At 42.9% G+C, this 26,430-nt stretch overlaps 1 pseudogene; it reads right to left on the bottom strand.

Annotated features, from left to right (window-relative positions):
- Nucleotides 1-2,146: 2,146 nt before the first annotated feature.
- LOC134405532 (insulin receptor substrate 2-B-like) lies at nt 2,147-4,101 on the bottom strand (annotated as a pseudogene).
- Nucleotides 4,102-26,430: the final 22,329 nt, after the last annotated feature.

The following is a 26,430-nucleotide window of genomic DNA, read 5'->3' as shown; positions in this document are numbered from 1 at the left end:
TTCAGCCTTCTACAATCAGAGAAAACCATACCACAAACCTCCAAAGCTTTGGTCTAATTGGGGATTCATGAAATGTTTTTAAAAGGGTGTTGCTGACTCATATCACCTTCTGAATTTAATTAATGTCTTCATTATTTCACTCTTAGTATTTCCCTATTGTTCAACTCAGGCCTCATCAGAATAATGTAACATTTGGGAGAAAAGATGCAACCCAGCAACCCAGCACTGGAGGATAGGATGGAGAAGATCTCCACAGCTACCATGTATTTCCCCTTGGTGCTCAAATAAGTGGGAACAAAAGATAACCAAACACTGCAAAAGACCAACATGCTGAAAGTGATAAACTTGGCCTCATTGAAACTGTTCGGTAACTTCCTCGCAAGAAAAGCCACAGTGAAGCTGAAAAGAGCCAGGAAACCCATATAACCCAGGACACAGTAAAACATGGTCACGGAGCCCTCGTTACATTCCAAGACAATTTCTTCAGGCACTGAGTCCAAGTCAACAGCAGGGAATGGAGGAGCGGTTGCCAACCACACAGCACAAATGCCTGCTTGGGCAATGGAGCAGCCAAGGACAATGGAGATGGCCAGTCTTTTCCCCACCCATTTCCTCATCCTGCTTCCTGGCTTGGTGGCCATGAAAGCCAGAACCACAGTAATGGTTTTGGCCAACACGGAAGACACAGCCACAGTGAAGATGATGCCAAAAGCAGTTTGACGGAAGAGACATGTCACTTTCTCAGGCTGGTTGATGAATAGCAATGCGGAAAGGAAGCAGAGCAGGAGGGAGATGAGAAGAGTGTAAGTGAGGTTCTGGTTATTGGCTTTGACTATAGGAGTGTTGTGGTGCTTCATAAAGATTCCCAGTACTACAGCTGTGATCAAAGAAGGGAAAAGAGCAAAGAAGACTAAACTGAGGCCCAAAGGTTCTTCATAAGATAAGTAAGTTATAATCTTCGGAATGCAAAAGTCATGGTCTTTGTTTGGATACTGGTCATCTGGACATTTAAAACAGTCATCCATGTCTGAAAAGGAAAACTTTATTCTTAGTTCTCTCAAATTTCCCTTGATGAATTAGCCTTCTCATACAAATAAAAGTTTATTTTTTCAAAAGAAAGTTTTTCAGGAACTTTATGTGGTATGTGTGTATATGATAGCCTGTTGCTTGATTTCTCTTATAGCTTTGGGCTCATCTACACCAAACAGGATATTACACTATTAAAAGTGGTATGAAAGTGGTATATGGTATGTGTCAGTGGGCCCCAACAGTTGTCAGTGCACTTTAATACCGCTATAAAGCAGTAGTGTGGCTCCTGCCTTTTATATACCACTTTCATACAGCTTTCATAGTGGAATATCCTGCTTGGTGTAGATGAGCCCTTTGAAAGAAAGCTGAGTAAAGACCATTTTAGTGCACTTGGACTTTGTCCATTGGGATTCATTGGCTGGGATTAGGTATGAACCAAACTGAGAAGTGTTGCTTTCTCCTACATAAAAAACAAACAAACCAACAAACCAAATCATAACTTAACATTCTCTCCTGCATATGATGTTAGCAATTTCAGGCATATTCAAATTAAAATTAAGCTTACATATAGCTGTCAACTATCCCTAGCTAGGATATGAGCTGGAACCTTCAATCCTATACAATCATAGAATTTAATATGTGCAAATCATTAAATGTGAAGGGAAATATGTAGGAATCACTATAGATGTTGCTTGCCTTTGAATTCAACTTTTCTTTTCTTTTCGTAGTATGCTCTTAAGCCGCATCACAAAGTGTTTTTGAAAGTTCCATGTGCCTTGGTCAACAAAGATACACTATAATACCTTGGTCCTGGATTCCCTTATGAAGTTTCTAGTTAGAAGTGAGTTGCCCCTCCCCTTTTAACCCATCCTGCCAGGTACAGGTGTAGCAAGAAACAGAGATGGATTAACTCACAGGAAGATTTCTCTAGCAAAACAATACAAGGTTTACAAACTTTACATGCTTCATAAAGCAATGCAAGAACAAGGTAACATGGGACACCTTTGCTGGTCCCAGGTACTCCATTTTCCCCATCTAGATTTAGGCTTGAAAGCCTAAGGGAATCTATAGGTGGATTAAAGGTAAGTTGTAAACAATCAAGTATCTCTGCATGCATTTATATATCATTGTTGCTTGCAAGAGGAGATGCAACCCCTGGCATCATTGGCATGTATCCATCATCTCTGGCTTTATTCCTGTTTTGATTACATACAGAATCAAGGAGAGGTTCCCCATACTCAAGTTCTGGGTTATTTTTGCATTTTGGCAATTCAGAACACGGCAGACATCCATGGCTTCCTGCAGAATCCTCATCTAAAGAAGTTGCAGTTGGGGTTGTTTTCTGCTGCCCTGGTATAGAAGCAGGCTTAGTTGAAGAGTAAGTTCTTTTTCTGAAACATTTTTCAGCCTCTGGGTAATCATCTCTTGAACTATTATCATCCATTTGCTGATTTCTCATAGACATGTATTCACTTAAGCAATTTTCTTCTCTGATTGGTGGTGTATTACCCAAGGAATCTGGTGTATTACTCCTCACACAAAAGTACCTGCAGTCCCCAGGGCTGGAACCATACTCACCATATGTGCCTGCCCGGACCTTAAGAACATCCACAGGGGTCCTTTTCCGTGAGCCCCTGCCAAAAGAAATGAGGCAGGTGGCTACTAGGAGGAGGGCATTCTCTGCTGTGGCACCCCTCTGCTGTGGAAAGAGCTCCCCAGAGAGGTTCGCTTAGCACCTACATTGTTTTCTTTCCATCACCAGCTGAAGACTTTTTTATTTTCTCTGTATTTTAATGCCTAATTTAACTTAAATTTAAACTTTGCTGTATATTTTAACCTATATTAATTTCTGCTGTGTGGTTTTATTCTGGTTGTGCTTTTTATATTGTATTTTGTATTTGTGTTTTAAATTTGTTGGTTGTTTTTATGCTCTTCATGGTTTTAATTTTTGTGAACCGCCCAGAGAGCTTCAGCTATTGGGCAGTATAAAAATGTAATAAATAAATAAATAAATAAATAAATAAATAAATAAATAAATCTGAAGAAATAAAACCTCCATCGCTCGGGGACCTACAGACAGATGAGCTGGAAGGCCTTATAGGGGTATCTGAAGCTGATCCATGGCCACTACTTGAAGAAACACTGATGGGGCTAGTGGTGGAAGGAAAATGAGATACTGCAGAGAGGCCAACCTGGTGTGATAAGAAGAGGTAAATGCAGCTGTAACATATTGCCCACTCCCTTCTTGACGCCCCAATTCATCCTTGCAGTATTCAGATGAATAAGACTTCCTGTAACTGACCTAAATGGTCTGGTCATTGTCCCCTCCCCTTCACTTGAAGTTCTGAAGCAATAAGAACTACTACTCTTGGTGGTGGGAGGGGGTCCCCCCAGTAACACTTTCAGTTCTGGATCTTCTTTGTAAGCCAGTCTGGCTGGGTGGCAGGTTGCCAAGGTGCCTCCTGGTAGTGATGAAGGAAATGGGGTTGGTGCTGCTACCACCACCAGAAGACTGACTCTTGCTGCAAGGTCTGAATTCAGAGAAGGCTTTCAAAGCTTTCATGGTTTCTAGAAAGGTTTCATGCATGTTTTGGGCAACCACTGAGTCATCACTTGCATCCACAGCTCACTTGCCCACTTCAGTGAAAAAGAAGTTTTCTGAGTGTCCACATCGACAAATGTTCATTAGTTGTAGGTGGACAGAAGGTACCTCAGTATTCAGTGGATGGCCTTGCTAGAGAGGCACAGCCTGTACACCCCTGTCAAATTCTTTGTCTGCCCCAGTCCCTTGGGCTTCACATTGACATGCCAGACCTCTTTGAACACAGTCCCCAGCCGAAGAGAAGTCCCGTAATGCTCATCATCATCATCCAGTTGCTGGTCAGCCTGATCTTCTTGCTCCAAGAACCCCCTCTTGCTTTGACTCATGAGCTCACTGATTGCCTGGTACCAGCCCTCCTGTTCAGCCTCATTCTCCGCAACCATGGCAAAATACTCATCCTTGGTATATAGGGTGATGAAGTGCTTGTGCTTGGCTTCCGCCCTCCGGCTCACCATGAAGCACTGGTACGGCGGGATGACCTGCTTGGGAGGTGGGCAGCAGAGAGCCACATTTTCCCCACCCCAGCTGCCGCCACCCTCAAACTGCTCTTGAACTTCTTCTCACTGTCATAGTACTTCAGCCTGGCTGGGGCCAGGTGACTCTCTGCCCACAGCACAAAGTAGCGCTTGTGGCTATGCTTCTGTTACCTCAGGTAACCGCATTTCCTCATGTCATCCCCCAGAGTCACAGCAGAAACCGGTGTCGTTGGGGCAATAGCCCGGCCAGAGGATGCTGGGGGGTGGGGGCGGCCCGCAGGCCCAATGGCAGCACCCCCTCGCCCCATGGCATATATATTATATATTAATTCTGATCCCAATTCTGATATTAATTGTGTTTTAACCTGTTAGGTGTTTTACTGTGGTTTTAATTTTTGTGAACCGCCCAGAGAGCTTCGGCTATTGGGCGGTATAAAAATGTAATAAATAAATAAAATAAAATAAATAAATAATTATATATTAATTCTGATCCAAAAGAAGGTCAATACTCAGAGCCAATATGCCTAGGGCTATTTCTTGGAATAAAGCCATATATATTTGCAAACATTGTCTCAGTGGTACTGAAGTATATACTTTAAAGGATGTCAGTATGAGTTCCATCTGACAAAAAAATTATTGCACACTTGTTACTGGGCACCCACAGATTTTCACAGGTCATTCTCATGATGTCATCTGCCTTCTGCATGCCTCCCACACTCATCCCACCCCTTCTAGCCTTCTTTGTGGCACAAAAGAACACCTCAGTAAGTCTGAGTTATTTTTAAAGATGGAAGTTACTGCTATCTCCTGCTGTGTGCTGGAGAAGCAGCGAGATCAAAATGGCCCACGTGCACATTGCTTATTTCCTCTTTTGAAAGAGGAAGTAATGAGGGACAAATCTGCCGAAAGAGAAGTGATGGTAAGCAAATGCAATTTCCCCCTGTGTAATGACACTCTATTTCTACTTCTTGATGTTCAATTAGAAAGATATTTCATTTTTTCCAAACAAGGCCAAACTGAATTTAGCACTTGTCCAGTGCCGTCTGACTCATCTCACTTTTAGATGGATCTCTCCTGTAAGTTCCTTAGGATCATAGGATAATACTACATATCACTCACCCATTTGGTTTGAAATCTTTCCTTCTGGACATTGGCTGCAATCATAACAGCAAAATGGCTCCCCCTCCTTCATTTCCTTGCTATAACCAGGCTGGCAGTTGTCATTACACACTGAACAAGGCAAGGTCTGTGCCATAAAAAGGAAGGGGGAAAGAAAAAAGAATATTACTGAACATGTTTGGGGAATTTGTGCATCATTCCACTGTTAAAAGGGAAAAGAGTGTATGCTGGAGGAAATATGCCACACAAAGGCAGAACATGCTTTCCGTTGCATGGTGCATGATATTACTAAAGTATTTTTTCTAATGTAATAAAGAAATGAGTCCATGGTGTTCTATTCTAGACATTATCTGAACCTCTGTTGTCATTACATTCTCCATTTATGGCCCATGTCCATTCTATTCATGTATCTTTCCATTTTCTAAACAAATTTAACACCCCCTACATTTCTGCTTGCATGAAAGTTCTCTCTCTCTCTCTCTCTCTCTCTCTCTCTCTCTCTGTCTCTGTGAGCCTTGCTAGACCAGAGGTTAGCGTGGTGCGAGGCCCGTGCTCGTCCCTGTGCATCCAGATGATGTACAGGGGATCCCGGCTTCAGCCAGGCCTCGAGCCGCTGTGACACCGCACTAATGGGAACTGCTTGTAGCGTGGTTCTTCCCGCAGTCCCGGCCTCAAGTCGGGCTGAGGCTGGGACTGCGGGCATATAGCCAGGTCCGCCACTTTCCCCAGCTACCAGATTTACTCCAGAGTAAATGGCATCTTCATTAATGGTGAATGATTTTGCCTGTGGATCCTCCCTTCCAATTCTGACTTTTTGAAAGGACTGGTTTCGGAAAGTGACCCAGTTTATAATATCAATTCCAGCTATCAATTCTCTGTTTGAATCAAAAGAAATTTCATCCCCGGCACTATTATTAAAAGATAGGTGTTTTAGAAAGTGGTTGAGCTAAAATCACAAAGAAAAGAACATTTCTCAAGAAAACATGAATGGATAACAAATGTAACTATTTTGATTTAGCTAGCGAAGGCCCATCTATTGCTCCTGGCAACAGGTGTCCAAGTTCTTCTTTCGTTTAATGGATTTCGTGTCACTCTAATTGAGGTGGGGTAATTTAATGTCAAATCAATAGCTGATGGAGTGCCTCTCCTAGCATGAATGTACCTATACACTTTGTTCATAATCTGAGGTGGTAGTTGGGGACATATGGATGCACAAGGACCCACACAAGACCAGCTCAGATTTAATGGCTGTTGTAGACATGCCCCTAGAAGGATATTCAGGAAATGGTGGATCCATGATAATTCATTCTGCTTTGTTTAGATTGCCATAAATGGAGCAAAAATATATTGGACAGTTATGACTGAAAGTAATTATTTGCCTTCCGAGGCCATTACCTGCCAAGGCTCCAGATCCTGAAGCTTTATCATTCCTCTCTGTTTGGGTCTGTTTGACAGCATGATATGTAAAGCATGGGCCACAGCATGGGCAGCATTGTAGATGCTGTAGCTGTGGCCAGTCATGCTCATTTCAAAAAAAGGACCAGAGAGGCTGTCAAGCTTCTCCTCCCCAGTGCAGATTTTCCCTGTTGTTGTGCCCAATACTTTGCTTGGAACTGAACACTCGAAGGTCTGTTCCCAAAAGACCTTAATAAAACCATCTTCTTTGGTCCCCAGATGGTTTCTGGTCTGAAGAAAATGTTGGAATCCCAACAATTCCTTTGTGTGGATGGTGAAGGCCAGAGCACCATGCATGGTTTGTATATCCCACCTCTTTTGATAAGGGTATGATGTGAGCTCCAGGTGGACTGTCAGAATCCACACTTTACCTTCAATCTTCATTACATCCAGTTCTAATTCTGGCAGATACAGCAACCATCTGAAATTTATTATATCTTTTTCATAAACAATCACTGCATTGGCATTGCTTTGCATACAAACATTATAAATTCCCATCAACCAACGCATCACTTCAAAAAGGTCATTGATGTAAATTTCTTCAATTCTTTTTATGAAGGCAAAACAGATGTGACTCAGAGGAAACATTTCACTTATTGATCTCACAAAGTTATCTCCATTCTCATCATCTCTCGCAATAACCCCAACCCATGTCCATCCAAAGTGCAATAGAAGGCGGAGAATCCCTATATTTTCATATGTTTCATTTGGGATCATTTGGTAGAAGAAAGAAGTTTCAATGTTATCACTCATCAGTGGAACAGAGCCATATGTGAACTATGGAGAGATGAAATTGATGATTTGGTATGAAGGGAAAAAAGAGAGGTAATTTGTTTGTTTGTTTTCAAAATGTAATATGTATACTTTTTCTCTCCCTAATATTTATGCCAGAGACAAAATTGAATTGACTACTCCTAAATATCATGAAGTGGTTAAATCTAGGATTTATTTATTTTTTAAACCAATGTTATACATCAGTGATATATGAAAACCAATATTGAGGCTATCTCATGTTGTCCCATTGTTAATTATCAAGTGGCTAACTCTGGAATTTACTAACTCTGGGATGAAGTGGCTAACTCCCAAGGCACCCACACCTTTCCAAGGTCTTTCATTCCCAAATGCAGTCCAGGAGGATGAAGTTCTTGAGGAAAGTACTAACCGTAGTACTTGTACTTGTCCTGGCTGCCTTCTAAAGCACCTGAGTGTTACTGTATTCTTATGTGAATTCTCCTGTGGATTGACCCCAAGCCTTTTTTTTTTTTTTTTTGCTTCTAAGTGAGCAGTTTGTAAGATGGCACAATATCATCTTTTCTGCACACAAATTTGTTTACTGTATATTTTGTGGACATTTTTTAATTGCATGTATTTATGGATACATTAACCCATTGACTAAACTGTGTTTGTTTGCATTTTTCTTTCAGATGTACATTGTCTAACAGTGTGTGTGTGTGTGTGTGTGTGTGTGTGTGTAATGCATTGCAAGCTTGGAAATATATGGATTTCTGACTACAAATTGTGTTTGGGTCTCTGTTCAGTTCTGGGAGGTGAACATTTGGTGAACTTGAGAAAATACCTCAGGGGACTGAACCTCTCATAAGAACATAAGAAGTGCCCTGATGCTGGATCAGACCAAGGGTCCATCAAGTCCTGCACTCTGTCCACACAATGGCCAACTAGCCAATGGCCAGGGATGAACAAGCAGGACATGGTGCAACAGCACCCTCCCGCCCATGCTCCCCAGCAACTGGTGCACACAGGCTTACTGCCTTGAGTACTGGAGATAGCACACAACCATCGGGGCTAGTAGCCATTGGTAGCTTTTCTGATTTATATAGGAAAATCACAAAGCATCAAAAGTCTAGAGTGGACAATGGATAGCTTCTCTTTAGTCTAAAGTTTACAAAGGCACACATGCAGTTTTAGCTATTTGACTGTGTTCTGAGGAATGAGAAACATTATACCTGCCTGGCTTTACTAGTAATTCACAAACTACTAATTATCCACCTGTAACGGGTTAGGTCTTTGTTATGTATACAAATGCAATGTGCTATAATAATGAACATATTTACCATAAACATATTGAAACAGGAAGCTGGTTGACCAAGGGCCTTTCTAGACCTCAGTGGGAATCCAGAGGAGACGAGGGAAGACCGTGCATTATGAATAACGCGAGATCTTGCCCTTATTCAGACACGAGCCGTGACAAGCTCTGGAGGAGAGCTATCACTGCCGCCATTTTTTTTTAAAAAAAATTAAAGCAGCAGGACGCAGGAAGGTAAGTAGTATTTTTTTAAAAATATATCCTTCCCCCGCCCGCCCCCCAGCCCCATTCTCCTTCCCCCACCCGCTCCCCCATCTGCGACCTCTGATCCCCCGCCCACCCCCCAGCCCCATTCTCCTTCCCCTGCTCAACCCCCAGCCCCATTCTCCTTCCTCCACCCGCCCCCTAGCCCCATTCTCCTTCCCCTGCCCGCCTCCCAATCCACAATCTCTGACCCCCCGCCCGATGTCCCCCCTGCCTGCAATTACCCCGATGTCCCCTGGGCCGCGATTCCCCCCAATCTCCCTGGCCTCCGTTCCCCCCCATGTCCCCAAAGTAGCTCTGATGGCCGCAGCGCTCCTGTGGACTGCTGCGGCCCATCCACCGCTTTTCCAGGCTACTCAGGAGTAAATCTGGTAGCCGGGGAAAGCGGCGGACGTGGCTACATGCCCGCGGTCCTGGCCTCAACCCGACCTGAGGCTGGGACCACGGGAAGAACCTCTCTACAAGTGGTTCCTGTTAGTGCGGTGCCAGGACGGCTCGAGGCCTGGCTGAGGTCAGGAACCTCTGTGCGTTGGACGCATAGGGATGAGCATGGGCCTTGCACGGTGCTAACCCCTGGTCTAGCAGGGCCCCATCTAACCATACCTCTTATTTTTAGTATGTTTTTAGGATTTTTTAAAACAGTGTATACCATGTTTTTAATCAGTGTTTTATGTGTTTTATGCTTGATGTTGTTCCCCACCTCAATCCAATCAGAGAGGCGGGTAAGAAATATATTATTATTATTATTATTATTATTATTATTATTTATTTATTTATTTTATTTTATTTTATTTTATTTTATTTATTATTTATTTATTACATTTTTATACCACCCAATAGCCAAAGCTCTCTGGGCGGTTCACAAAAATTAAAACCACAAAAAACATCCAACAGGTTAAAAACACTATTATTATTATTATTATTATTATTATTATTATGCTTTGTTCTGAAAAAAGTAACTTTGCTTTTGCCTTGTGCAGAAGGCTGTATATTTGTCTCAAACATGCCATTCTCTGTATTGTCAGCAAGAAGCCACATCTGTTGGGAAATCACTTAACACAACCCATTCTCACAGCTACACATCCTACCTGTGGAACTTTGTAGGTGCCCAAGATATTTGCCATGTGGAGGGAGGTTGCAGAATAAAGAGCCCCAATCACAGCCATCAGTTTATTCTGAATGTCACATTTATAATTTGGGATAAATCTGTTGAGTGTTGAGAGAAGTTCCATTGTGCTGTGGTAGGTCCAGTGTGCAATGGAGTAGCTGTCATAAATGTGGAAGCCCAAGGTGATATTGGGTAGGATCTGGTGGTTTCCGTTAATCTCTTTCACAGCATATACCAAAGCTAAGACATGCTGGTAGTTTTTAGCCAGTATACTACAATAAGATTTGTAAGTTATTTCATATTAATTCTTTGCTCTTAGTAAATCTGTTGTTACAGAATTGTAATACAAAAACATTGATTATAGAGTTGTGTTCTATCAAGAGCATCTGTTTCAGAAAATGCCACTTAACAAACTATTTCATTTAATTTGTTTTAAAAATGTATTTTCCAATACACATATGTGTTTTTACAGACACCAAATTTTTAAGGGTGTCTTTTAAAAAAAAAGGATGGTGAAGAGCTCCAATCTGGCAGAAAAGGGAACTAATTGGCAAAAGTAGCTCAATGTAAGCAAGTGTCAAGTGATGCACAATGGTGCAAAAAATCCCAACTTTGCATATGAGCTGATGGGAACTGAACTAGCGAAGACTGGCCAAGAAAGAGATCTTGGTGTTGTGGTGGACATCTTCATGAAAATGTTCACTGCTGAACAAGTCAAATTCCATGTTAGGCATAAGTAGGAAAGTAATGTAAAATAAAATGGTCACTATCACATTGCTGTCACACAAATCTATGATGCAGCCATAGTTTGAATATTGTGTAAAGTTTTGGTCACCACATCTAAAGGATATTTTCGAGTTGGAAAAGGTGCAAAAAAAAAAAAGGGCTACTACAATGACTAAGGAAAAGGAACAACTCTGCTATTATGGAAGGTTATATTGGGTTGGTTTGTATGGGTAAAACAAGTCACTGTGCTGGAACCATTTGCCTAATCACCCTTCTGGGGGTGGCTTGTTGTCTTGTCCAAACCCAGGTTGTATGCCTAGTCCAAGGAAGAAAACACCCTCAAATCACCCATGGGCTGTTTTGGGGTCATTCTCTGGGACTGTTCAGCATAGAGAGAAGTTGTGTGTGGCAATATGATTGTTGTGTACAAGTTATTTATCCATGGTATGGAGAATGTATATAGTGAAGCATTTTTCTTTTTCTTGTTTAATATTAGAACTCAGGATCATCCTGAGTTGATGGAGCTGACTGGTTGGAAATTCAGAACAGATAAAATTAAGTTAAATCATCTAAATCTATAGGCCTTGCCTATCTGGAAAGATATACATTATGGAAAGGGGGTTATATGCTTACAGACTGTCTCCAATCACTTGTTCTTGAGGGTGTTGTGTGAAGTCATTCAGGTCATCCGGCATTAAAATCTGAGAAGTAATACCACCAATGATGAAATCACCAGATTGCAAATACTTGTGAAGAATAGAGAGGGGATCACCAGTGCGACATTTCCCTGTATAAGAGTTGTATGCCTCACAAACCAGCAACATCTGCAGCAAAATCAGTAATGTCACCATCATACACGCAAATCTTCTTTCAGTGTTTTCCCTCTTAATGTGTCCCCACTACCCATTAGAGCTTCAAACAGTACATCAGAATGGCTGTCTGTCCTGCATATATTTTGTTTGGCAGCCCTGGGGAATACATCATAAGAACAGCGTGATGTAACCATGACTCTCCATAGTCTCCATCCCAAGGTAGGAACTGTAGATGGAATACAGCCAGCATACTCTCTTCACTTTTTTTTCTTCCAGCAGGCCATAGGGCATTGAAAGGGACAGGATTAATCACAGTTATTTTATAATTATATGGTAGGGGGAGAAAGATACCTGCTCAAAGTATTTTTCTCTCTGTGAAATGTTGAAGTAAACATATTCATCAGTTTGAAGAATTCAGTGGAAAACGTATTAATAAAACAGGAAGAGACGTACAGGCTTACACTAACCCATAGAAGACAATGTCCTCAGTAAATTAGAGGAGGAATACGTTATTCATTGATTTAAAAGCAAAAGATCAGCTTTAAAGCATGCAGTAAGCAAAGAACCCCAAGGGGAAACTTCCCAATCTTTAACTAGATAAATAAATAAATTGCAACACAACAAGAAAGCAAAAAAAAAAAAAAAAAAGTAAGTCGGTGGGTGGGTGAGTGGGAATCCTATGATAAAACATTCCAATCAGAAATGTTTGACATCTTCCTTGATATAGGAAAAAGACTGGAATGCAAAGATTGGGTGTAAGTTTTGTCCTTTTTAACCTCAGAACCAACACCAAATGGATGCTTTAGGGTGGATTCCTGCATTGAACAGGGGGTTGGACTCGATGGCCCTGTAGGCTCCTTCCAACTCTGCTATTCTGATTCTATGAAACACCCCAGTAGGTAAGCAGTGCTAATCCAAACAGACAAACATTTAATCCTAGCTGACAAGCATCACTGCAGACATGATTGTAAATAAGAAACTATTTATTGTAAAACAATTGAAAAATTAAACAAGTGGCTTAGTGGTTATATAAATATACAATCTGTGTGTGTGTGTGTGTGTGTGTGGTTACAAGAAAAGAGAAGGAAATGCAAATACAAGATTAAGTAAAAGAATTGCAGTTGCCAAAGCAGGTATTACAAAATTAGCTAATAAGATAACGTCTTGAGCTTCCAGCATTGTTATGACTCCTCCTTATCCGCTTCTGTTTACTACTTGAGGTTTACAGCTAAACTAAAACACTTTCGACTACACTAAAACATATTTATTTATTTATGTTTATTTATTTTTATTTATTTATTTATTTATTTGTTTATTTATTTATTTATTACATTTATATACCACCCCCCATAGCAAGAGCTCTCTGGGCGGTTTACAGAAATTCTGAAATGAGATAAAAACAAGTATACAAAATTGAAAATTCTAAAACACAGAACATACATACATGAAGCATTAAACATACATGTGGAGACGGTGGCAAAGCTGGATCTTGCTCTGCAGAGCGGAGAGGGAGACAGGCGGGGCAGTGTGAAGAAGATCGGGCTCAATCTGGATTTTCTGGATCGGGCCATGAAGAGGATTGGGGGGTCCGTGCACAGCCCTACAAACAATGACTTCCAATCATAAAGAAGCTACTGCAGGACATGTTCCTGTCATATGCTTCATTGAGGCATTGACCTCATTACATAGCCAGCTTCTTCTTGGATGAAACATTTTGTTTTTGGATCAGCCTCAATTTTATATCAACAGAAAAAATACATATGGAAGCTAGGGCAATTTCCATTTCAACTCCCTATTCCATTGCTCTCTCATATTGTGAAAAATGTATTTTACCCCAATCCAAAATGACTTTTATAAAGAGCTAATGTAGGCTTAGCTGTTTGTAGTAGTACCTAGTAACAAGTGAAGAAACTTGTGTTTTGTTCTCAAATATTCTCATTCACACAGACACATAACTTCTGTATATACATGTGTAATGACCAATGGGGATCTAAGGGGGGCATTATTCAGATGTGTAGTGAGCACACAAGAGATTAATGTAGGGTGACCATATTTGGGAAACCAAAAAAGAGGACACTGAGGCCATAGCTAGACCTAAGGTTTATCCCTGGATCGTCCAGGGGTCAAACAGTTCATCTAGGTGACACACAGGGGATCCAGTGCTCAGGCAGGGGCGAACCCTGGATGATCCAAGGATAAACCTTAGGTCTAGCTGTGGTCCCACTGGTGGCAGTAGGAAGATGCACTTTCCCACTGTGTCATCCCCCCACCCGCCATGCTAATGGCAGCTGCATTATGGTAAATGTATTAAACCCAATGGTTTGTTGTTGTTGTTAATGAGATTTAAGATCTGTCTTGGAGCTTGTGCTCATGTATGCACTGATAAAACTGGTGAGCTTGGAAAGTACAAGAGAGAAGGCCTTGATCATGACCTCACAGTTATAAAATTCAATTCTGTTTGGCATTTTCTAGGCTCCTTCATATTCATCTTCAAGAGGACCTTGAAATTGTAAACTTTATTGTTGCCTTTCCTTGAGAGAATTGATGACTGTATCACTCCTACATCTATTTGCTAAATTAACTTCAAAATAAACATGCAAATATGCACCATTAACTCTCAGGTCCACTGACTGAAAATTTATATTACATGCTACTGATTAATAGAGTGGAGGTTTAATAGAATGTGTTGCCATGCACATCCTGCTCATTGCAAAGTAGCTGTCTGATTCTTGATCAAAACTATATTTGGCAATTCAACCCAATTCATGTTGAAGATCCCAGATTCAAATCCCAAAATGTCCAGCCAAAAAGATAACGTACTAGGATACAGATAAGATTTCTGTGTAGTTGCAATTCCATTAAGACAGTTATTAACCCATCTCCCAGAATGTTTTAATTTGCAAAGATTTTGTTCTTATTAGTTCTTCCCTGGTGTTTAGCTCAGGTCTCAGGACAATGAGGTAACATTTTGGGGAAAATATGCAACCCAGCAATCCAACACTAGAAGCTAAGATGGAAAAAATCTCCACAGCTACCATGTATTTCCCCTTGGAGCTCAGGTAGGTGGGAACAAAGGATAACCAAACACTGCAAAACACCAACATGCTGAAAGTGATAAACTTGGCTTCATTGAAACTGTCAGGCAACTTCCTGGCAAAGAAAGCCACCGTGAAACATATGATGGCCAGAAAGCCCATATAGCCCAAGACATAGTAAAACATATTGGCAGACCCTTCATTACAGCCCAGTACAATTTCTTCAACTACTGAGTGCATGTCAGCATCTGGGAATGGGGGAGAGATTGCCAGCCATACAATGCAAATACATGCTTGAATAAAGGAGCAGGAAAGAACAATGGAGTTGGCAAGTCCTTTCCCCATGCATTTCCTGATCTGTTAGAAGAGGGAATATCACCATGTGTTGCATACATACAAATGACTCTTTCTGAAATTCCATTTCTATCAACTATTAAAGATACAAGAGCCCTGTCCTCCTTTACTTATCGTCACACTAACTGATCCTGTTCAAAAAACATGCTAAGCCATGGTGATTAAACATTTTTAGCTAAACATTAGGGCTTGGCATGTTGTGTTAAGCATGACGTAGTGTGCTGTGTGAGCTTTTCCTAATCATGGTAGTAACATAATCATGGTTATCTGGTTATCTCTCTAATGGTTTACATATGCTCTTTTGTGAACCATTCCTAGGGTGACCATATCAAAAGGAGGAAAGGACTCCTGTATCTTTAACAGTATTATTGAAAAGGGAATTTTAGCATGTTCCATTTGTATGCATGTAGAACCTGGTGAAATTCCCTCTTTATCACAATAGCTAAAGCTGTAGGAGTTATAGCAGAGTGACCAGATACAAAAGAGGGCAGGGTTCCTACAGCTTTAACTGTTGTGATGAAAAGCGTGTTTCACCAGGTGCTGCATGCATACAAATGGCACCTGCTGAAATTCCCATTTCAATACAACTATTAAAGATACTGGAACACTGTCCCCCTTTTCATATGCTCACTAACCGTTTATTGTCTTGAACAGGCCTATTATTTTTTCCTCAATAATTTCTCCCTGGTGTTTAACTCAGGTCTTATGATAAGGAGATAACATTTTGGAGAAAATATGCAAATCAGTAATCCAGCACTAGAAGCTAAGATAGAGAAAATCTCCACAGCTACCATATATTTCCCCTTGGTGCTCAGGTAGGTGGGAAAAAAGGACACCCAAACACTGCAAAAGACCAGCATGCTGAAAGTGATAAACTTGGCTTCATTGAAACTGTCAGGCAACTTCCTGGCAAAGAAAGCCACCATGAAACTGATAATGGCCAGGAAGCCCATAAAGCCCAAGACACAGTAAAACATATTGGCAGACCCTTCATTACAGCCCAGTACAATTTCTTCAGCCAAGGAGTGCATGTCAGCATCAGGGAATGGGGGAGAGATTGCAAGCCATAAAATACAAATACATGCTTGAATAAAGGAGCAGGAAAGGACAATGGAGTTGGCCAGTCCTTTCCCCACCCATTTCCTGAACTTGGAGCCTGGCTTTGTGGCCATGAAAGCCAGGACCACGGTGACTGTTTTTGCAAGCACACAAGACACAGCCGCTGAGAAGATGATGCCAAAACTAATTTGTCGGAGGAGACATATTATCTCTCCTGGTGGAACGATGAAGAGCAATGTGCAAAGGAAGCAGAGCAGGAGGGAGATGAGGAGAGTGTAGGTGAGGTCCCGGTTGTTGGCTTTGACAATGGGAGTGTTGTGGTGTTTCAAAAATGTCCCAAGTACCAGAACTGTGAAGAAAGAAAAGGAAAGTGCCAAAGTAGCTAAACCGATCCCTAAAGGTTCTTCATAGGACAAACAGGTTGCTATCTTGGGAACACATGAACCCTGGTCTTTGGTTGGATATTGATCTTCTGGACATTCAAAGCAGTTATCCATATCTGAAAATGAAAATATTTATTTTCAGTTGCTCAAACTCATTCTCATTTTTCTTCTCACGAATTGCCCAAGACTGAATGACAGAATGATTTTAGGGGATTATAGAGGCATTATGGCAATAAGGATTTTCTAATCTCAGTTTTATGTCCTATTAGGTTTCTGACACCAACATTAGAGTCACAAAAGGCCCAACCCTGTGCATGTTTGGACAGAAAAAAGCTATACAACTCTCAGCATGCCCCATGGCTGAAGCATGCTGGGATTTGTAGGCCTTTTTTCTGTCTAAACATGCAGAGGATTTCACCCTGGGGCCTCATCTACACCAAGCAGGATATTACACTATGAAAGCAGTATGTAAAAGGCAAGAGCCACACCAAGCAGGATATAGTGATATGAAAGCAGTATATGGTATGCGTCAATGGGCCCCAAGAGTTTATTTATTTATTTATTTATTTATTTATTACATTTTTATACCGCCCAATAGCCGAAGCTCTCTGGGCGGTTGCCGAAGCTCTCTGGGTGGTGCACTCTGAGTTGTCAGTGCACTTTGATACCTCTATAAAGCAGTAGTGTGGCTCCTGCCTTTTATATACCACTTTCATAGTGCAATATCCTGCATGGTGTAGATGAGGCCTATGAGAAGAGTTTATTAACTTAAAGCAGGGTAATGAAGAAAAGAAGGAAATGTAATTATAGGTTTCTCAGCTGTTTATATTCTTAGGATATTTTGTCATGATGTTACTAACACCTGTTTATTGATCTTTTCTCTAATAAATATTTACAACTTTTTTGATGACTTTTATCCTCATCCCATGTTTCCAAAATAAATTAGACATTGATCCATTTGCCTAGGTCTTGCTACTAATACATGACAGTAATCTTGAGTTTTCTTCATAGTAGTACATGGATGGATACCATTCATCACCACTGGAAAGTGTTATAGACTGGGTCACTCTTTGGGGTTAGTGGGGGAACCTCCTATTGTATACAAACTCTCTAGTCTAGCTTTCACTTGGGGCTTTGCTAGACCTACCGGGTGTTCTGTCGTTGAGGAGCGGTGAAAGCGGATTTTCCCATTCAGCCGTGATGCCTCATGATCCACACCTTCCTTCGATTTGTGGCGGAAGTTTGCGCCGGTTGTGCTGCTGCCAGCGCGAGCACGGTTGCGCAGCCACACTGGCCTGATTTCCGTGGCTTTTTTTTCGCTCGCCGCACGGTTTGCGCAAGTCCGAAAGACCGCAAACAGCGCAGATCGCTTGCGCAGCCATCAGTGATGCCGTCGCGGCACCGGCGGTGCCAGCGTCGGCACCGGCAGTGGCAGTGCCAGCTAAAGTGCTGCTGCTGCTGCTGCTGCTGCATACCACCCCCCTCAGGCTGGGCGGAGGGGAGCCAGTTGCCATTGGTGGATGGCTCACAGGGGGCGCGGCCAGCGAGTGCCAGTGCTGAGGGTCAACATTGATGCAGTCACTTCCTAATGGGGGTTGTGGCGGGTGTAATATGACCCGAGGTCTGTCGTCTGCATGGGCACTCTGTGCCTACATCTCCCATCATGCCTCTGAAGTGTCGGCGGCGATGACCGCCTCTGTGCCCTCTCCCCCATCCCACAGAGCCAACCCACATCTGGCCGTAGGCATGGCAGCAGCCCAGAAACAGCTGTGCCCTCTTCCAGCCGCATACCCACACCAAACAGGCACACAGCCCTTCATGCCTGCACATCCCCCTCAGTCCCCGCTAGCCTTTACATCTTCGGCGCAGCGTACAGCACCGCCATTATGCGGCCACTGTGGCTGCCCACCGCGAGGAGTCACCAACTTCCCATGACTGTGGGATGCCCGCCTTTCCGAAAAGTGACCCCCGCAGAGGTTGAAATAGAAAAAACAGGCGCACATCCCCCACCCATCCCCCACACACCCCCAGCAGCACACCAGCCACTTTTCCGGTCCTCCGTTCCTGCGCAAACTGCCACTGTGGGAATAAGAAAAAAAAGCCACTCAGCTCCGCTGCCCCAGCTGCAGACTGGGCGCAAATGGCGGAGGCGGCTTGACCGAAGCCGCTGGCCACTCCCCTTAGCACGCCTTTTCCTGCCCAGTGCGGACCGCAGTGACCTCACATCCTCCCACATGTACTCCGAATTAGCACGGGCCGGCAGGAAAAGGCGCACTAGAACTCACTTTTTTAAAGACGGGATAAAGAGGCTTCACTGCAGGATAACGACGGATCCTGGTGAACTTCATCTGGAAGCCTCAACACGACTGTGGAAGGTAACGCACGCTACAGCCTTGTCTAGTAACGCCCTTGGATGTGTACATAGATCTATTATGTATGTTCCTCAGATTCATAAGGTACGTTCCTTGAAACTCTTACCATTCTGGCTTGATATTTTCCCTTCTGGACACAGGAGGCAATCATAGCAGCAAATCTGCTTCCCTCCCTGCTTTTGCCTGAAATAACCAGGATGGCAGCTTTTAGTACATACAGAAAGGGGCAATGCCTAGTTCATAAACAGAAAAAAAGCAGAATATCACCACTGAGAACATGTGTATGGAAAATAGTACGAATAGTGGATCAGCAGTTAAGGAAATTCGCAGCTGGCTCTGTATAGGTTCTAAACAGTTGTGAAATCCAATGAAATGCCAGTGCTCTCCAGTAGTTTGACTGGCAGGGTTTTTGTTTTGTTTTGCTTTGTTTCTTTCTAAGTGATGAAAAGAGTGGGAGGAAAAAATGAAGCACAGTCACTTACACATTTTCTAGAGAGGGGTGAGTTGCTGAAGATACCATAATTGCCCTATGACAAGAGACTGAAAGAACTGGGCATGTTTAGCCTGGAGAAGAGAAGACTGAGGGGAGACAGCACTCTTCAAATACTTAAAGGGTTGTCACACAGAGGAGGGTCAGGATCTCTTCTCAATCATCCCAGAGGGCAGGACACGGAAGAATGGGCTCAAGTTCCAGGAAGCCAGATTCTGGCTGGACATTAGGAAAAACTTCCTGACTGTTAGAGTAGTACAACAATGGAAACAGTTACCTAGGGAGGTTGTGGTCTCTCCCACACTAAAGGCGTTCAAGCGGCAGCTGGACAACCATCTGTCAGGTATGTTTTAAGGTGGATTCCTGCATTGAGCAGGGGGTTGGACTTGATGGCCTTATACGCACCTTCCAACTCTACTATTCTATGATTCCATGCTCTCACTACACTCAAGTAACCTTGTTCTTGTGATATTTTAAACTGCTCTCTTGCTTTCCCAATTGTCTGACTAGTGTCAGCTAAAGTCTATGTGGTCATTTTCATAGCATGGCAGGGGAGAAGGAAATAGAAGTAAGGGCTTCTTAATTGTTTATATGTTTAGGTTATTTTGGGTGCTATCTACTGGCTTAATTTCGTTAGTGCAAATTATGTTGTGGTAGCAGAAACTAGGCTCTGAACTAGGCACAATCGAACAATCAACTAAAGTTATGTTTGCACCACTGCACTTGTGCAAGAGGTGTGCATTACACTTCTGCAACCTGTTGCACACCCTTTTGCAAACCCTCCTGCACCCTGTTGTGCAACCCCTTTCATCATTCTGCTTTTGCAACCAGTTGAGCAATTGGTTGTGCAGCTGCTTGCACAACCAATTGCTCAAGTGCAACAAGTCAACTACGTGTTCAACAGAATGATGTAGTGGATCTCCACTAGCACTATTAGATTTGGCAGAATGACACAATCAGAGACTGCCCACAGTCTGAGTGTTACTACTAACATCAGTTCATTGATCAATTCTTCACTAATTATTTACAAATTATTTGATAACCTTTCTCCCTCTCCTATGTCTCCCTTCCAATGTTAAATACCAGTATTCAATGGAAATTCACTTTGTACATCATACCAGAAGAAATACATCTAAAATTGGAATAATCCCCCAATTACCTGCAGTCAGGACCTACCTGGTTAAAGCCACTGTGCCATGTGATGGCATTATCATTAATGTTGAAAAACTTATCTCCAAGAACCCGTGGATCTAGCTTCCCAACTTTCACTCGAAGAAATGATTGGTTTGGGAATGTGACCCAGTTGATAATATCAAATGCAGTTACCAATTTTCCATTCTGGTCAAAAGAAACCTCATCCCCAGAACTGTTGTTAAATAAGGCTCTTTTCACAAAGTGGTGGAGCTGAATATCAAAGGAATGTGAAAAAGTTTGCAAGAAGGTACCACAGAGAATTTGAGAAACTACCTTACACTGGGTGAGTGTATTGAGCACAGTACTTCCCTAAGATGTTTTGTGGTAGTTTTTTTTCCAGATCTGCTAACATTTAATTTCTTTTAATGTAACTTGTTTAGGATGCAGGAGGGGAGTCCTACAACTCCCAACATTCCTCAGTCAACATGGACTTCTTTCTGTCTAAACATGCATAGGATTGTGCCTTTAGAGAGAAACCTTAGGCCCCTTAGACCTTATTATTATTATTATTATTATTATTATTATTATTATTATTATTATTATTATTTATATAGCACCATCAATGTACATGGTGCTGTACAGAGTAAAACAGTAAATAGCAAGGCCCTGCCGCATAGGCTTACAATCTAATAAAATCATAGTAAAACAATCGGAGGGGAAGAGAATGCCAACAGGCACAGGGTAGGGTAAGCAGGCACAGGGTAGGGCCTTGCTAGACCTACCTTTTAATCTGGTGGGGAGTAGGGGTGAGCTCGCGCTGCAGCTAGTGCGAGCCATCGCCCCAGTCTACACATGACATGCGACGGGGTAAGGGAAAGCCCCATCGCGTCAGCCATTTTAAAAAAAACTTAAAGGGGCCATGTGCACAGGAGAGCAGCAATGATAAGGTAGGCCTTTTTTTTAAAAAAAAAAAAGGGGGGTTACCTGCTCCCCCTGCCCCCGATTCCCCCCAATGTCTGATGCCCCCCACTCGCCCATCTGCCCCCTGTTTACCCTTCTGCCCCCCTGCTCACTCGCCAACCCCCATGCTTGCTTGCTCACCCACCTGCTTACCTGTCCACCTGCCCTCCACCCTTTTGCTTGCTTGCCCACCTGCCCCCCCACTCACTTGCCCATCCAACCCCCTGCTCTACCGACTCCTGCCGCCCGCTCACTCAACTGCTTGCCCCCCGCTCACCATATCCAATGCCCCCTCCACCGCCCCCCCAGCCACGATCACCCCACCCTGGCTCCACTCCCCCCATCTCTCCTGCCGGGTCCGCTCTTCCCACCCTGGCCCCCATCTCTCCCCCCCCTGTGATTCTCCCCCGGCCTGATGGGCACAACGCTCCTATGGAGCACTATGCCCAGTGCACAGCTTCTCCCAGCTACTCACGAGTAAGCCGCGTTGCCGGGGAAAGCCGCAGAACTAGCTAGACCTTCCCGGGGCTGCGGAAATACCAAGCCACAAGCAGATCCGGTTATCCTGGGTCAAGGGAGGGTTTAGCCCGGGCTGACCCCGGGATCCCCTGTGCATCATCTGGACACACAGGGGTGAGCCTGAGTATCAACCCCGGCTAAACCCTCATCTAGCAACAGTGAAAGTCTTGGGCACTATACAATGTTATAGATGTCCTCCTCTGAAGTGGTGGACAGAGCTATGAGAGTGGAAGATCTAATCACCTTTAACAGCTGTAACTTTTGAGCATTTTGAAGCTTGAGTAATATGGAAATGATTATTTGGGATTGTTTATGTATACCCGTAAAACAAACCCTTTATTAAAATGTAAACAAATAAATTAAAAACAGCAGTAAAACAAATCAACATAAAGAAATAGAAACACCATTTAAAAGAAAGTCACCAAAGCAGAAGTTTAAATGCCAATCACCTGCCTGATAAAAATAAATTTGCCTGCCAGTGGAATGACAACAAAGATTGAGAAAATCTAGCCATTTTTTTGCTTTGCAGGTAGTCTCAGACCATGGGAATGACCACTGAAAAGATTTTGGGCATGTCTACACCAGCCCTATGGCCCGGAGTCATCCCGAGATCGTTCCTGTGCATCCAAATGCTGCACAGGGGATCCTGGGAACAGGCAGGGACGATCCCTCCATTATCCTGGGATAACCCGTAGTTGTAGGAAGGGCCCCTGTCCCTTCCAAATTTGCCTCTCATCGTGGTGAGATCAAGAGAAGGGCTTAACACCTGTCATTCTTTGAAGATCTCAAAACCTGGAAAATGCAGCCATTCAAATAGCCTGGTCCCAGGGCATACGGACCATTAAGCAGTGACAACCAAGATTCATATCAGACTTTATAGGTAATAACCAAGTGTACCTTGAAACAGACTAGTCACAAATGAATCCATTGTAACAAGAGAATATTAAGCTTTTTCACAAACCCTAAAAGAATATTCAACCATCTCCAAGAAGCGAATAGGTCCTTGCAGAAATAGCATTAAGGGAATTCTAAAGATGGGCAAAACACAGAAGCCTGATCCCCACCCAGCCAGGACAGCTTGGGAGGGGGGCGGCTTTTGCAAGAGGAAAAGAGCCAGAAGAGAGACTTGTACATGTGCATGGCACACATACTGCCTTGTGCAGAGGTCAGAGCCAAGGGTATAAAAGGCTCACCCCATGTGGCTCTTGGCCTCTTCATTTCTGGCCCCACCCTCCCTCCCTCCCTATCAACCAGTATCAGAATAGCCCATCACCCTCTTTTTTAAGGGGGGCAGTGAGTAGGAATTTTCCCTACCATTTAGTAATGCACAGGTTTTCGCCTACTCCATGCTGGATTTAATCTTTAGAAGTGCAGGATAAATAAGTCAATCGGTGAGACAGGGTTGTGTGGGGATTTTGGGAAGTCAGAGTAGAGACGGTGAGCACTCTTGACACCTTTATGGTGATTCGCAATCCAGAGGTCCTGAATTGCAATTCAGGCAAAGACTGAATTGCTAGTTTTTCCTCCTAAACCTTCTCCTCATCTCTCATTCTCTCTTACTGTCAATGATGTTACGCTTACTCCGGTCAAGGAAGCTCGTAGCCTTGGCTTTATATTTGACTCCTCACTCTCCTTTATTCCTCATATTGAGGCAGTAGCTAAATCTTGTCGATTTTTCCTGTATAATATTGCCAGGATTCGATCATTTTTGTCTGTCTCTTCCGCCAAGACGCTTGTTCATGCACTGGTTATTTCACGGTTGGACTACTGCAACCTTCTTCTCTCTGGCCTTCCTTCTTCTCACATCAGTCCGTTGGTTTCTGTTCACCACTCTGCCGCAAAGATCATCTTCTTGGCTCGCCGCTCTGACCATGTTACTCCGCTTCTGAAATCTCTTCATTGGCTTCCAATTCACTTCAGAATCCAATATAAACTTCTCCTGTTAACCTTCAAAGCTTTTCACGGTCTAGCTCCTTCCTATCTCTCCTCTCTCATCTCACACTATTGCCCCGCTCGTGCTCTTCGCTCCTCTGATGCCATGTTTCTCGCCTGCCCAAGGGCCTCTACTTCCCTTGCTCGGCTCCGTCCATTTTCTTCTGCTGCCCCTTACGCCTGGAACGCTCTTCCAGAACATTTGAGAACTACAACTTCAATCGCAGCTTTTAAAGCTCAACTAAAAACTTTTCTTTTTCCTAAAGCTTTTAAAACTTGATGTTGTGCAGACTTTATACTGTTAGTTTTACCCTACCCTGTGCCTGCTTACCCTACCCTGTGCCTGTTTGCATTCTCTTCCCCTCCTTATTGTTTTACTATGATTTTATTAGATTGTAAGCCTATGCGGCAGAGTCTTGCTATTTACTGTTTTACTCTGTACAGCACCATGTACATTGATGGTGCTATATAAATAAATAATAATAATAATTGGGGACTGTGCAGCTTTTGTGTCAGGATATGGTTTCTCTTTGGGGACCTTCTTGTCTCATCTACTCAGAGCTGTGCAGCCCTGTGCAGGTCAGTCTCACCAAACACTCAAGTGTAGATGGAAAAGGGGGCCAGGTCATCCGACCCCTGTGTTCAACTGAGTGGCTTGCCCTGATTGGCAGGCAAGTTGTCTGAAGACAAATGAGCTAGATTCCCACATGTTCACACACAAATCCATGGAGGGGAGATCAATCAATCAATCAATCTATTACGGTCCGAGACCAGCACAACATTAATTCAGCAACAGCAACCCTACAAAGTAGTACAGATCCTTAGTTCCCATCTTCCAGAGATTTAACAGTCCTCTGAGGTTAATAGGTTATGACGTGTCCTCATAGCCAAGTGGCAGAATTTAGCAACCTTATAGGTAACTGAGGGGTTTCTATCGGCAAGGAGGAACTTGGGATAAAATTCATCGGTGTTACCTGGGAAGTCCTGTAGTAGAGGATGGATTAAGCCTGACCAGGCCTCTGAGTAGAACAAGCAGTGTAAAAGCACATGAGAGGATGTCTCTATCTCACCTAAATCACATGGGCATAACCTTTGGGAGACTGGAATTCCTTGATATCTGCCTTCTGTGAACCTGGAAGGGAGAACATTATAGCGAGCCCTAGTAAATGCCCACCTGTATTTATAATATGTAAGGGAGTACAGATAGGCCGCAGGGCCACCGCCTTGTATATCTTGAGGAGAACGGTAAATATATAGGATTTGGCTTAGATCGTTCTGCAGTTCAATATCCCAAATACGCTGCTTAACAAGGTCTTTGGCTTTTTCTAAGCCTATGGCTAGTAGATGTTCTGTAGAGAGCCCATATGTGCATAATTTCTCTGTTTAAATAAAGAAGCCCTCTTTTATCCCAAGCTCTGGTGTCCATGTTTTATTTCTAAGGCTTCCTTCTCCACTCACAAATGAGGTACTTTCAGTAATCTTTTCATCTCTCAGAAGTTGTAACTGTAAAATCCCCCCTGCTCTGAAATTGCTTTGAATTGTGTAAGAAAACTTTGAAAGAACCTCTAATTCAAAAGAAAGCAGGTAAACATGAAGAAAGGCTTACTTGTGATGGAAAATGCACACCATCAAGAGCAAAGACAGAAATGCTGCCTTATCCTTCTATCATCTGGTGATTGCATGTGCTTTGTTATCCCTAAGCCAGAGGAAATGATAAAGAAATAATGAGGGAATGGTTGAACATACCATTTTTTTTGGGGGGGGGAACCCACTAACGTGTGATTCTTTTAGTTTGGGGTGAAAGGGGAAATGATGAAAATGTGAGTTCGTTAAATATTTGTTAGGAAAGAAAAATACACACATTGGGACTATATTTGAACTGAAGAATGTGGTGCTGTCCCAAATTTGCTGGCTTGGGACATTACCTGCCATGGCTGTTGATCCTGAAGATTCAGTCTACCACCATTCACCATTGCTCTGTGTTTGGGTTGGCCTAACTGAATGGCATGTAAAGCATGTGCTACTACATAGACTGCATTGTATATATTGTAGCTGTGGCCAGTCATGCTCATTTCAAAAAAAGCCCCAGGAAGACTCTCCAGTTTCTCCTCCCCAGTGCAGGTACCATCTGCTTTCTCACCAACAAATGGATTTGCATATACACAGTCAAATGCCTGCTCCCAGAAGTCCTTGATAAAACCATCTTCTTTTGTTAAGAAATGTTTTCTGGTTTGAAGAAAAGTTTTGAATCCCGGTACTTTATTTGTGTGAACTGCAAAGGACAGAGCACCATGGATGACTTGTATATCCCAACTTCTTTGATAAGTGAATGATACAGGTTCCATCTGAGCTGTCATGATCCACACTTTACCTTTAGGCTGCATAGACACCATTTCCATTTTGGGCAGATACAGCAACCAACGCAAATGCAAAATACTGTTTTCATATACTATCACTGCATTGGCATTGCTCTGCATAGAAACATGATATGTTCCTATCAGCCAATTCAGGTCATCAAAAAGGCTACTGAGATAAAATGTCTTGATTCTTTCTAAGA

This window comes from Elgaria multicarinata, chromosome 11 (genome assembly GCF_023053635.1).
Source record: "Elgaria multicarinata webbii isolate HBS135686 ecotype San Diego chromosome 11, rElgMul1.1.pri, whole genome shotgun sequence".
Lineage (NCBI taxonomy): Eukaryota > Metazoa > Chordata > Lepidosauria > Squamata > Anguidae > Elgaria > Elgaria multicarinata.
The sequence above is the reverse complement of the archived record's forward strand: the minus strand, read 5'-3'. Positions and strand labels throughout refer to the sequence as shown.